Consider the following 14902-nt stretch of genomic DNA (forward strand, 5'->3'; position numbering starts at 1 on the left):
AGCAAGACTTCGACAAGTACGGCGACCCGAAGATCGAATATTGAATATTCATGAGGACACTCGATCTCGATCCCCCTCCATCTCGATTCCCCCTCCATCTCGATCTCGATCCCACCCGCACCCTCCCCCGCTAGCTCCACCGCCGCCGCCGACCCACCGCACCCTCCCCCGCTCCACCACCGCCGACGAGCACCCCCCGCACCCTCCCCCGCTCCACCACCACCGACGAGCACCCCCCGCACCCTCCCCCACTCCCTGGTGAGCTCCGCCTCCTCTCCCCTCTTCATTTAAAAAAAATAATAAAAAAGTGTAGACTATAATTGTTGTTAAACAACAATTATTACTGTTTTTATAAAAAATATTACTGTTTCATATTCATATTCATTTTCTAAAAAATTATTACATGCAACAAAAAAAATTACTTATGACGCACCTCTGGCTGGTGCGCCATTGCTATATATATATAAAAATTACTATTGGCGCACCTCTGCCTGGTGCGCCATTGCTATGTAAAAAAAAGATTACTAATGGCGCACCTCTGCCTGGTGCGCCATTGCTATGTAAAAATATATTACTAATGGCGCACTGACCGCGGGTGCGGCATTAGTAAGATTCCCCCTAGCTAATTCCCTCCCTCTCGCCAGATCCCCTTCCTCCCTCTCCCTTGCCCCCCTAGCTAATTCCCCCCGCTGCCCCGACCCACGCCGCCGCCGCCCCCGCGCCTCCGTCTCCGTCGCCGCTCCCACACCACCGCCGGCCCCGCGCCTCCGTCTCCGTCGCTGCCCCACACCGCCGCCGCCCCCGCGCCTCCGTCTCCGTCGCCGCCCCCACGCCGCCGCCGCCCCCGTGCCTCTGTCTCCGTCCCAGCTCCCACGCCGCCGCCGCCCCCGCGCCTCCGTCTCCGTCGCCGCCCCCATGCCGCCGCCGCCCCCGCGCCTCCGTCTCCGTCGCCGCCCCGCGCCTCCTCGGACGCCCTCAGACGCGCGCCGATTTCCTCCGCCTCGGCCACCATCGCCACCGCTCGACGCCAAATTCGTGCCGCCTCGACTAGCTCCGGCTACCCCGAGTCGCCCTCGACCTCCCCAGTGAGCACCCGAGCCGCTTCCCCCTCTCCCCCCTCTTGATTTCCTTCTGATGTGTTCTAGGGTTAGGGGTTGGAGAATTTTGGACAAGAAAAGGGGTTGGAGAATTAAGTAGCTAGGGTTGGGGAATTAAGTAGCTAAGGAGATTATGTTTAGAGCATCAATGATGGGTGTTGATATACCTCTGGATAATTTTGATTTTATTCATGTTCTCAAGGAATTGGAATTATCCAGGGAACAAATTAGTAAGAAAACTGAACACTGTTTAGATATTCATGACTCGAATGGAAATGTCGCCTCCCTATGTCTAAGTTGGCATGATACTGTAGTGGAAGAGGAGGAGAAATTTACTGTTGTTTCTAGAAGAGAGAAAAAGTCTCCCGCTAAGAGAAATGTCACTATTTCTTCTCTTACGTCCTCTTCTATACCTTGTACTAGAGGTCAGCAAAAGAATATCAGTTCTACTTTGCCCCCTAGTAGATCTGGATACTATTTCTGTTTGGAGATGGTGTTATATTAAGATGCATATATTGTTATGTTACGCAAATTGTATCATCTTTCCACTTAAGTCAGCCTTCCCTTTAAGAAGAAAATTCAGTTAGGAGCTACTGTTAGGAGCTACTGTCAAAAACTTGAGCTACTGTCAAAAAATTCAGTTAGGTACAGTTAGGAGCTACTGCCAAAAAAAATCAGTTAGGTACAGTTAGCATCATGTAAGAAAATGGCCATAATGTGCCCTGATAATGATGTATTTTGTCATAAAAATATATAGTGGACTGCCATGATAATGACATGCTTCTAGTAGTTACTTCCACCATGAGTTTTATTAACAGCAAGTCAGTTTTGTTTATAGTTGAAAGTAAGTGTGTGGTTTGAAAATCAAACAGAAATGTTTTCTTAACTCAGAAGCCTGTTACTGCACCTGTACTGCACATTACAAAGTCTCCTAGTACTTAACCCACCCAAGCTATGAGGCAAAAATTTCAGTTACCTGTTATGGACAATTGTCAATTTTCTGTAATGATGATGGAACATTATAAAGCATTGTACTCCAGTGTATATGAAGGATACAAAAAATTTAGCAACTTCTCTGATTTTATAAAGTTGTTCTTATATGGGTGAAACTTCACTTGTTTTTAGGCTAGTGCAGGGTGTTGCTTTATTCTGTCATCATTTGTAACTATGTCACAAATAAATTGTTCCTTCTTCTGTATTTGAAGTAATGACTGTTCATAAGCTGAGGCATGGATTAAGTTGTTTCTTTGCTGTACCATTATATCTGGATGATTTTTTGTTTGGTGACCTATTATATCTGGAATGGAAGCTCACATAAGTTGAGCTGATTTTTTTCCATATGAAAGCAGAGGACCATATGGTCTGTGGCTGGGTTTTGTCTCCGACCATTGTGTCGTGATGAATTTGCAGGTACCCCGAGAGGCCCTTGAGTCTGCCGGAATGTCGATTAACTTCCGTTCCGGCAAATTCGGGTACTCCATATGTCCTATTTTCAGCAAAGGTCATGCTGAAATTTTCCGTGAATTTTAGCATGACTTTGCTAAAAATAGGACATATGGGGTACTTGCGACTAATGCATGGGCCGGGGTATCGTAGTACTTAGTTAAGTAGGATCAACTGCCCCGCCATTCTTGCTGCATTAAACCATAGGTGGCAATAGAGCCAAGTGATTAGGCCCAACTTAGAATTCTCCTTAGCATCGATAAACCCTAGATGATAAACCCAACATAGGTGGCAATAGAGCCAAGTGATTAGTGCCAAGTGATTAGGCCCAACCTAGGGTGCCTCGGCATCGATAAACCCTAAATGATGAAAACTTAACTTGGCTTCTATAGGGTGCCTCGGTGTCGATGAGAACCTAAATGATGTACGCTTAGGCTTTTAGGGTGCCTCGGCGTCGACAAAACCTAAATGATGAAAGCTTAGGCTTTTAGGGTGCCTCGACGTCGACAAACCCTAAATGATAAAACCTTGGCTTTTAGGGTGCCTCGGTGTCGATAAGAACCTAAATGATGAAAGCTTAGGCTTTTAGGGTGCCTCAGCGTCGACAAACCCTAAATGATAAAAGCTAAGCTTTTAGGATGCCTCGGTGTCGACAAACCCTAAATGGTGTAGTTTTGAATTATGAACGTAGGATATGTCGTCATCATCATCGGACGACGAAAGTCTCCCGGCGGAGTGCGACTGGTGCCACGACGATCGAGGTCTGTGCGACATGCCTCACCTGGACGATGATCGGCGCTTCAGCATTAAGCTCGAGGAGACCTTCGAAGTTGAAACGGTACACAACGATGACAAGTGTTATTTTCATAATTAAGCATGACTTCAACTATTTCAACGTGTAATTTTCATCTTTTACAATTCGAGTATAGCTTATCCCATGCCATGCAAGACGCTATGTCTTGGAGAGGATGGATTTTGAAGACCATGAAATTTCTGAAACAAAGAAAATTCACCTAAGGACTCATCACGATGTGGACTTTGAAGTAAATCTATATAATTCTGAGAGCGTAACCCATTTTGGTTGCAAAAATTGGGAAGCATTTTGCAAGATGTATGGTTTTGATGAGGGTATGCTTATCACCATGGATCTTGGTAATCCTGACATCAACCAAGACAATATGGACATTTGGGTCCTTGTTGATACGCCTCCAGTTCTACCGCTATGTGAGTTTCTCAAACATAGTTATTAGCTAATTTATATTGTTTATTTCAAAATAGTTGACAGCTTATTTCCATTGACAGCTTATTTTTATTGTTCAAAGAATGTGCGGGAGATGGTAGACAAAACCCACTACACCGATGGCTCCGAATTAACAACTTACAAGGAGAAAAATCATCTGGTCGGATTTTGTACTGACATTGAGAATTACATTATCCACAATCAAACTCCTCAACATTATGGTAAATACGTGCCACTAGTGCATGTGTTCAACTACGGTAACTACCATGGAGATACCCTGGTAAGATTTTTACTATTACGACATCCGTGCATCTTTTGCATACTTCTAAAACTAGTACATCATTGCTAACTATGAAGTTATTACTATGTTTTTCAACAGATAATCCCAGAGAATTGTGTGCCTCATATGATGTATCAGAAAGGTAGTCTTAATGTTTTGAACATACAGCCAGGTCGTCCTACGAATCTCAACTGTCCATACGAGATTTCTAAAAGAAGTGGAGACATGAAAATCAAAGGATGGAAAAAATGTATGGACAGTCGTAAGGAGCTTCTTGGAAGCAAAAGGAAGCGAAGCGCAAGAATTGGAGACAGGATGTTCTCCATTCTCCATAATGGAGAGTCAGGGTCTATATTGTTTTATGCTATTTTAGCTTAAATAGGGTATTTAGGTCCTGCCTAATACTGATGATCATGTGCTAAGAACAATTAAGTAGGGTTGGTTCGATGACTATCAAGATGATGATCGTATGAATTGTTATGAATAACGAGTAGAAGTTGTATGATGATGATTAGTAGGACTTGTTAGGATTAGTATTACTTCCGACAAACTCGATACTCGTGGTCTCGAGACTTGTAATGTTTTATCTTTGTTCGGTCTTTTGAATTCGGAGACTAATATGATGAATTGTATTCGGAGACTAATCTTCTATTGTATTCGATGAATCTGCTATTGTTGTGTGCTACTGTCTATATTCTGTCAAATAATATATTTTGTAACCTATGCAAAAATCAGAAAAGTAAAAAACCTAATATTCATACTAATGGCGCATCACTACAGAGTGCGCCATTAGTATGCCAAGTATACTAATGGCGCATACATCCACAGTGCGCCATTAGTGTGCCAAAGCACATGGTTAAATATGGCCCTGGGAGGCATACTAATGGCGCATGGTGTTATATACTAATGGCGCACTGGGTGGTGTGCCATTAATATACCAGATACTAATGGCGCACCAGTGGTGCGCCATTAGTAGTAAATACTAGTGGCGTGATACTAATGGCGCACCAGTGATGCGCCATTAGTAGGCAAAACTGGTGCGCCATTAGTAGGCCTTTTCCTAGTAGTGTGGGTTGGGGCTGCCCCTCCACCCTCATCCTCGACAATGACATTATGCAAAATGACACAACGTGTCATCAACTGCCACAGAATCTATGATTTCCCCATCATTGCAGCTCCATGAACAATTCCCGAACAAGCTTGGAGCACTCCGAATGCCCTATCTACATCCTTCAGCTACTTCTTGCATTGTTGCAAAGTGACTTTGTTTCTTTAGAGAAAAGGCTCGGCTGAGCCCAAGTAGGGCTCGAACTTAACCCGACTTTGAGTTAACAAAGCCATCAACCGGCTAGGAGATTACAATCGACACCTTACAGAAGAAAAACAAAATAAACAATGAAAGATACAATGAGCAGTGCCAACATCTAATAGGATCCATCCGCACTACAAGCAAAGATCTAAAAAAACTAAGGCACTAAGCAGCTTGAAGACGAAGAAGTCCTCCAACCTGACCAAGCCAGCAAAGTGACTTTGTTTCTTGCCATGGGGATCAGATATGGTCTTCACAAACATAGCCCACCGAGGATAGATGCCCTCGGCAAGTAGTACCTCATGCTGTAGTCGCCGCCATTAACAGTGAAGTTGCATGGCCGTGCTTTCCCATTGCCAAGTCTCATGAACATAGGTGATCGCTGAAGATGTCGTTATGAGAACCAGACATTCCAAAAAAGTATGAGAAATACACAAGTCATGTGATGCCACTGCTTCTATTATGATGGTGGCCTCTTTGGTGTGACCTTGCTACACCCACACAAACCTTTGGGCTAGTTCTTCCATTGACAGTGCATGCAATCAATTGAACTGAGCAAACCTGGAAAAATCTCTTGCCTCTCCAATAGCCATCAACTTTTCTATATATTGCACATTTGGTTCACTAATATATACTCTAGCTACTCCAAACACCTCCACCATGGCGCGAGTAAACTTCATAGTTGTCTTTCGGTTTGTGCTCTTCACCATCCAGACCATCTCACCAACGACATCAGTGGCGGTACCAAGTGCAAGCATCCTCATAGCAGTCGTGCATTTCTGCTTAGCAGAGAATGACAATTGTCCGCCACAATCCCCGGTGAGCTTCAAGTAGGGATCGTGTGCCTCCACTCCCACCACGTGCAATGAAAAAGGGTGCGCATACGAAAGCATTGACGAAACCATTCATTAGGGAATGTTGGTATGGGATAAAAGTAATCCTTGTTGAGCAGCCATGGTCGGAGACCCTATCCCGGTTCAGAACTCTTTTCCCTTTGATCGAAGCCTTGAAGCTTAGAATGTGCTCCCTCCCAGTCCATTTCCTATTCGATGCTCATGATCATCAGCATCTCCGCTTTTTCGCAAGAATCTGGCGAATCGAAGAACTCCTTTTGAACTAATTCATCAACCTCCGTGGGTTCATACTCCTCATTCGACGAACCATCCCAATCCATTGTATTGCCTACAAAACAATCATAAAAACCCGTTCGGACAATGTATCGAACACACAGAGGGCAAGATGCAGTCCGAGAGGAGCTAGATGTATCACGGCAGCGTCCGGGCTGACGAGAGTGTCCATGGAGGCGAGAGTGGAGGGGAGATGTGTTGTGCCGGTGCTGGCAGCGCCGAGGGCTCGGTATGGCGATGGAGCTAGGGGAGGCTCGACATGGATTATGGAGAAGAGAGGAGAGGAAAATGGTTGGTCCGGCAGGTCGGTGGGGTGTGTGTGTGTGTGTGCAATTTTTAGTGGGTCCTGCCTGTCTGGTCCGACATGACAGACGCGCCCGATCTCTCCGTATCGGTCCAGATTTTGGCTGGATATGAGGGGTGCCAGTCAGCTCAAACATTTAGGGCCAGTATGAGGAGCCTGTCTAGGTTGGGTTTTTTTACCGGTCAATAATCAGGCCGTCCGCTCAGGCCTAGGGGGGGGGGGTGGGGGGTTGGGGAGCCCGGATGTAGATGCTCTTACACTGGGACTCTCTCAAAGGAAATTTACAAAACATACACTCCTGTATAGAGACCCAACAATTGTATTAACTTTGCAATGAGGTATATAAAACCTAGAGTTGCAAGTGGCGGTCCTTCTTATCCGGCGAAACCATCCAATTAATTTACCTATAGCTATATATTAATAATAAGCTTGTACTCCCTCCGCTCTAAAATAATTGAACTTTTAAGTTGTCGTTGGCCAAACTTTGTTAAATTTGACCAAGTCTATAGGAAACTATATCAACATCTAGAACACCAAATTATTCATATAATATTATTTATAAAATATATTTTTGAACTATGTTACTATCTAGATGTTGTGTTGTAGATTTATATACCCTTCTCTATAAAGTTGGTCAAAATTAAACACATTTTTTTGGATTTCATTTTTGATCCAACGACGTAAAGCATCATAACTTAATTTCAAATATTAAGTTGCTTACCACACATAACATGTGGTTAAATGGAGAACTTCAAGTTTCAAATAAAATTGAACACGTTTGACTTGAGGCGAATCAAGAACTTCAATTATATTGAAATGGAGGGACTAAATTATTAGATGATGGCCGGTGTGGCATAGATGCCACTATAGTGGTTCGACATTACGAGATAATTCATTTTGTTCATACTATTACTTACATGATATGTCATCTCGATCTGAAGGATAAAACTACCATGCCTAACTGTATTATCATCTGTCAAATGGCCCGAGTTATTGCTAGACCCTTACATGGTGAGTGCTTAAATGGCTTGTGACGAGTCACATCACTGAGAGGAAATACAGATCAATTCTGGCAGTGAGAACAATGTTCACCATTGCATATGAACTATGGAATAATTCCGGTAAAAAATACAATTTTGGTACATTCCCTCTCACTAGTGGTTCAATGCCTATGAGCTAATAGAAGATTGTCAGACATCACTTATTTCGATGAGAATGATGTATTAACTGCACCATTCTTGGAGAAAGAGGCGTTTGATGCGATTTCGCAGATGAAGAATAATAAAGCTCCGGGGCCAGATGGATTTCCGGCGGAGTTTTATAAGAAATGTTGGCACATTATTAAAGGAGATATGTTACCGATGTTCCATGATCTATTCTCCGGACAGCTTCAGTTGTTTCATTTAAATTTTGGAACAATAACCTTGCTCTCGAAGAAGACAGAGGCTGTGAGAATTGTGCAGTTTAGGCCTATCTGTCTTCTTAACGTTAGTTTCAAAAATTTTACTAAGGTTGGGACTAATAGACTCACACAGATTGCGCACTCTGTGGTGCAGCCGACCCAAACTGCTTTCATGCCGGACAGAAACATCCTAGAAGGGGTTGTGATCCTTCATGAAACGCTCCATGAAATCCATAAGAAAAAGCTAGACGGGGTTGTTTTCAAAGTGGATTTTGAAAAAGCGTATGATAAGGTTAAATGGCCCTTTCTGCAATAGGCTTTGCGTATGAAAGGCTTCGACCCGGCTTGGAGGAACCAGGTTGAATCCTTTACGCAAAAAGGGAGTGTTGGAATCAAAGTGAATGATGACATAGGTCATTATTTCTAGACACATAAGGGCCTCAGACAAGGAGATCCGATGTCACCTACTCTATTCAACATTGTAGTTGACATGTTGACCATTCTAATAGGTAGGGCAAAGGATGCTGGTCAAGTAGGTAGCCTGGTACCTCATCTAGTTGATGGAGGGGTGTCTATCCTACAGTACGCTGATGATACTATCATCTTTATGGAGCATGACTTGGCAAAAGCGAGAAACATGAAGCTAGTGTTATGCTTATTCGAACAATTGACCGGGTTAAAAATTAACTTTCATAAGAGCGAATTGTTCTGCTTTGGAAGAGCCAAAGAGGAACAAGAGGCTTGCAAGCAATTGTTCGGGTGTGAACTTGGAAATCTACCTTTTACATATTTGGGTATACCAATTCACCATCGTAAGCTAACAAATAGAGAATGGAAGTGTACTGAGGATCGATTCAGAAAGAAACTGAGTTGCTGGAAGGGCAAGCTGATGTCGTACGGTGGCTGTTTAATTCTAATTAATTCGGTACTCACGAGCATGCCTATGTTTCTTTTGTCGTTTTTCGAGATACCAGTTGGAGTTAGGAAAAGACTGGATTTCTATCGATCCCGTTTTTTCTGGCAGAGTGATGACCTGAAAAAGAAGTATAGACTCACTAAATGGGATATTATTTGTCGACCGAAAGACCAAGGGGGTCTAGGTATCGAAAATCTTGAGGTGAAAAACAGATGTCTTCTCAACAAGTGGCTATATAAGTTATCTGTAGAGTCGGACACCACGTGGGCGCAGATTCTGCGTAATAAGTACCTTCATTCCAATTTTTTTTCACAGGTGACAGTGAGGCCGACGGACTCATCTTTTTGGAAAGGGCTGATGAGAGTTAAAACAACCTTTTTCAACAGAACAAAGTTTATAGTCGGAAACTGTCGTGGTTTTGTCATGGCAGATGTCCTAGTGAGAGCACTTAGTCGTGGAGCCATCGCGACGGGTTAGCTTAAAGGGGTTAAAGCGGAACAAGGGATGCAAGGAATTATACTGGTTCAACCCCTTACAATGAAGGTAAAGCCTACTCCAGTTGTGATGGAATTGCTAGGGTTTCGATGACCAGGGAGCGAATCCGCTTTGCCTGGCTCTCGAGTTATTGTTTGTTGTCCCTAAACCGCTGCCAGCTCGTCCCTTTATATACACAGGTTGACGCCCGGTGGTTTACAGAATCCCGAGGACGGCTTGTAAACATGCCCGGATCGGTTTCTACCTTTCCTTGCCTTACAACATAAGTTACATATCATATGGCGGTTTATGTCTACGAGCCCTAATCCGCCTTTGGGCCCTGGGCCTTCATGTTAGATCTCCTCTTCAAAGCGCCATACTTCTTGTCTTCATGGGCTTCAAACATGACTAACTCATTGTGGGCATAACCCGGCCCCTCATGGCCAGTTTATACTTAGTAGTAATATCCCCAACATTAGGCCCCAGATTGATTTGAACTTGTTCATGTCAATCTTCAACACTTAGAAAAATTCCTCCTTCAGCACCTTTGCATATATCTTGTAAACCGCCATGACGTCATCTTCCAGGTTCATAATAAACCACCATGACGTCACCTGTTATTAAAAATTGGATATATCTCACCTTCATTAATGAGCCTCTGACAATCGAGGCGACAGCTCTGTCACATATCCAACTTTTGGGCTCCTCGATTTTCGCGCCTGTCACTTATCCCTTCACCTTATAAATAAGACCTGGGGGTCCTTTTCATTTCCCCCCTCTTGCCTCCTCGCTTCTTCTTCCTTGCACCGAGCTGACCCTCACGCGCAGCCGTCGTCGTCAAGCTCCGCCCTCGTCTTCATCTCCGGCCGCTGCATCAACCTGAATGTTCCAGAGAAACACGACGCGCCTCTGCTGTTTCAACAGCTTCAGTGAGTTCCTCTTCTTTTCCTCTATAGATCCGCTAGGGTTCTCGTGAGTTCATAGAAGCTTCATAGTGTTCTACCCTTGTTCTTCATTAGATCCTATATGATGGACTTCAAACTTGATGTACTCCCGTGCCGTAGTGCTACCTCTTGAGCACTGCGTTGGTTTTCCCTTGAAGAGGAAAGGGTGATGCAGCAAAGTAGCGTAAGTATTTCCCTCAGTTTTTGAGAACCAAGGTATCAATCCAGTAGGAGATCACGCTCAAGTCCCACGCACCTACACAAACAAATAAGAACCTCGCAAAGATAAACCAATCATACATAAAAGAATTCATAGGAGAATCAAATATTGTTCATAGATAATCTCGATCATAAACCCACAATTCATCGGATCTCGACAAACACACCACAAAAGAAGATTACATTGAATAGATCTCCAAGAGAATCGAGGAGAACTTTGTATTGAGATCCAAAGAGAGATAATAAGCCATCTAGCTAATAACTATGGACCCATAGCTCTAAAGTAAACTACTCACACATCACCGGAGAGGCCATGGAGTTGATGTAGAGGCCCTCCGTGATCAATGCCCCCTCCGGCGGAGCTCCGGAAAAGGCCCCGAGATGGGATCTCTCGAGTACAGAAGGTTGCGGCGGTGGAATTAGGTTTTCGTGGTGCCCCTGGATGTTTGGGGGTATGTGGATATATATAGGAGGAAGAAGTACGTCGGTGGAGCAACGGAGGGCCCACGAGGGTGGAGGGCGCGCCCAGGGGGTAGGCGTGCGCCCCTGCCTCGTGCCTTCCTGCCTTGTTTCTTGTTGGCCACTCCAAGTCTCCTGGATCACGTTTGTTGAGAAAATCACGTTCCCGAAGGTTTCATTCCGTTTGGACTCCATTTGATATTCATTTTCTTCGAAACCCTAAAATAGGCAAAATAACATCAATTTGGGCTGGGCCTCCGGTTAGTAGGTTAGTCCCAAAAATGTTATAAAAGTGTAAAATGAAGCCAATTAACATCCAAAATAGATAATATAATAGCATGGAGCAATAAAAAATTATAGATATGTTGGAGACGTATCAAGCATCCCCAAGCTTAATTCCTGCTCGTCCTCGAGTAGGTAAATGATAAAAGACGAATTTTTGATGTGGAATGCTTTCTAACATATTTCTCAATGTAATTTTTCTTTATTGTGGCATGAATGTTCAAATCCGAAAGATTCAAGATAAAAGATTAATATTGACATAAAAATAATAATACTTCAAGCATACTAACTAAGCAATTATGTCTTCTCATAATAAGAATGGCTAAAGAAAGTTATCCCTACAAAATCATATAGTATGGCTATGCTCTATCTTCACCACACAAAATATTTACATCATGCACAACCCCGATGACAAGCCAAGCAATTGTTTCATACTTTTGATGTTCTCAAACTTTTTCAATCTTCACGCAATATATAAGCGTGAGCCATGGATATAGCACTATGGTGGAATAGAATGGTGGTTGTGGAGAAGACAAAAAAGGGAGAAGATAGTCTCACATCAACTAGGCGTATCAACGGGCTATGGAGATGCCCATCAATAGATATCAATGTGAGTGAGTAGGGATTGCCATGCAACGAATGCACTAGAGCTATAAGTGTATGAAAGCTCAACAAAAAAAAACTAAGTGGGTGTGCATCCAACTTGCTTGCTCACGAAGACCTAGGGCATTTTGAGGAAGCCCATAATTGGAATATACAAGCCAAGTTCTATAATGAAAAATTCCCACTAGTATATGAAAGTGATATCATTGGAGACTCTTTATATGAAGAACATGGTGCTACTTTGAAGCACAAGTGTGGAAAAAGGATAGTAGCATTGTCCCTTCTCTCTTTTTCTCTCATTTTTGGGCCTTTTTTTCTATGGCCTTTCTCTCTCTTTTTTTTCGTCCGGAGTCTCATCCCGACTTGTGGGGGAATCATAGTCTTCATCATCCTTTCCTCAATTGGGACAATGCTCTAATAATGATGATCATCACACTTTATTTACTTTACAACTCAAGAATTACAACTTTAGAATAAAATATGACTCTATGTGAATGCCTCCGGCGGTGTACCGGGATGTGCAATGATGCATGAGTGACATGTATGAAGAATTATGAACGGTGGCTTTGCCACAAATACGATGTCAACTACATGATCGTGCAAGCAATATGAAAATGATGAAGCGTGTCATAATAACAGAATGGTGGAAAGTTGCATGACAATTATCTCGGAATGGCTATGGAAATGCCATAATAGGTAGGTATGGTGGATGGTATATGGTGGGTTTATGGTACCGGTGAAAGTTGCGCGATACTAGAGAGGCTAGCAATGGTGGAAGGGTGAGAGTGCGTATAATCCATGGACTCAACATCAGTCATAAAGAACTCACATAATTATTGCAAAAATCTATTAGTTATCGAAACAAAGTATTACGCGCATGCTCCTAGGGGGATAGATTGATAGGAAAAGACCATCGCTCGTCCCCGACCGCCACTCATAAGGAAGACAATCAATAAATAAATCATGCTCCGACTTCATCACATAACGGTTCACCATACGTGCATGCTATGGGAATCACAAACTTCAACACAAGTATTTCTCAAATTCACAACTACTCAACTAGCATGACTCTCATATCACCATCTCCATATCTCAAAATAATTATCAAGTATCAAACTTCTCATAGTATTCAATGCATTTATATGAACGTTTTTATTATTATAGCAAATTTCCATGTTGTTCTAAAGGAATCTCAAAATAATATAAGTGAAGCGTGAGAGAACAATAGTTTCTATAAAACAAATCCACCACCGTGCTCTAAAAGATATAAGTGAAGCACTAGAGCAAAAACTATATAGCTCAAAAGATATAAGTGAAGCACATAGAGTATTCTAATAAGTTTCAAATCAAGTGAGTCTCTCTCAAAAGGTGTTTACAGCAAGGATGATTGTGGTAAACTAAAAGGCAAAGACTAAAATCATACAAGACGCTCCAAGCAAAACACATATCATGTGGTGAATAAAAATATAGCTCCAAGTAAAGTTACCGATAGATGAAGACGAAAGAGGGGATGCCTTCCGGGGCATCCCCAAGCTTAGGCTTTTTGGTGTCCTTGAATTTTACCTTGGGGTGCCATGGGCATCCCCAAGCTTAGGCTCTTGCCACTCTTTGTTCCATAATCCATCAAGTCTTTACCCAAAACTTGAAAACTTCATAACACAAAACTCAAGATAGAAAATCTCGTGAGCTCCGTTAGCGAAAGAAAACAAAACACGACTTCAAGGTACTGTAATGAAATCATTATTTATTTATATTGGTGTTAAGACTACTGCATTCCAACTTCTCTATGGTTTATAAACTCCTTTACTAGCCATAGATTCATCAAAATAAGCAAACAACACAAGAAAAATAGAATCTGTCAAAAACAGAACAGTCTGTAGTAATCTGTAGCTAACGCAAGTTCTGGAACCCCAAAAATTCTAAAATAAATTGCTGGACGTGAGGAAGTTATCTATTAATCATATGCAAAAATAATTAACTAAATATCACCTGCGAAATAAAAATGGCAGCGATTCTCGTGAGCACTAAAGTTTATGTTTTCTACAACAAGATCAAAAAGACTTTCCCCAAGTCTTCCCAATGGTTCTACTCGGCACAAACACTAATTAAACACAAAAATCACAACCAAAACAGAGGTTAGATACATTATTTATTACTAAACAGGAGCAAAAAGCAAGGGATAAAAATAAAATTGGGTTGCCTCCCAACAAGCGCTATCGTTTAAAGCCCCTAGCTAGACATAAAAGCGAAGATAAATCTAGGTATTGACATCTTTGGTTGCCTCCCAACAAGCGCTATCGTTTAAAGCCCCTAGCTAGGCCTAAAAGCGAAGATAGATCTAGGTATTAACATCTTTGGTAGGAAATCCATAAGTGGCTCTCATAATAGATTCATATGGTAACTTAATTTTCTTTCTAGGTAAGTGTTCCATGCCACTAGTAGAAAAAGGGCCTTTAGTCCTGGTTCATAAGGGCCTTTAGTGCCTCCCCCTTTAGTCCCGGTTCTTACTGGAATCGGGACTAAAGGCCCTCCATGTGGCCGCTGCCTGGAGGTCCACCTTTAGTTCCGGTTGGTAACACCAACCGGTACTAAAGGAAATTTTATGATTTTTTTTGAAATTTTTTTAAGATTTTTTTTGAATTTCAAATTTCTGAATTATTTTAACCTCTAATCTCTAATAACCCCTCATCACTGCTTAATTTAACCTTTAATCTCTAATCAACCCTCATCATTCCAAATCATCTAACTTCCCGAACGGCCACCCATCCTCTCACTACTCCAGCCTGAGCACGCTTAACTTCCG

This window comes from Triticum aestivum, chromosome 1A, assembly GCF_018294505.1.
Source record: "Triticum aestivum cultivar Chinese Spring chromosome 1A, IWGSC CS RefSeq v2.1, whole genome shotgun sequence".
Lineage (NCBI taxonomy): Eukaryota > Viridiplantae > Streptophyta > Magnoliopsida > Poales > Poaceae > Triticum > Triticum aestivum.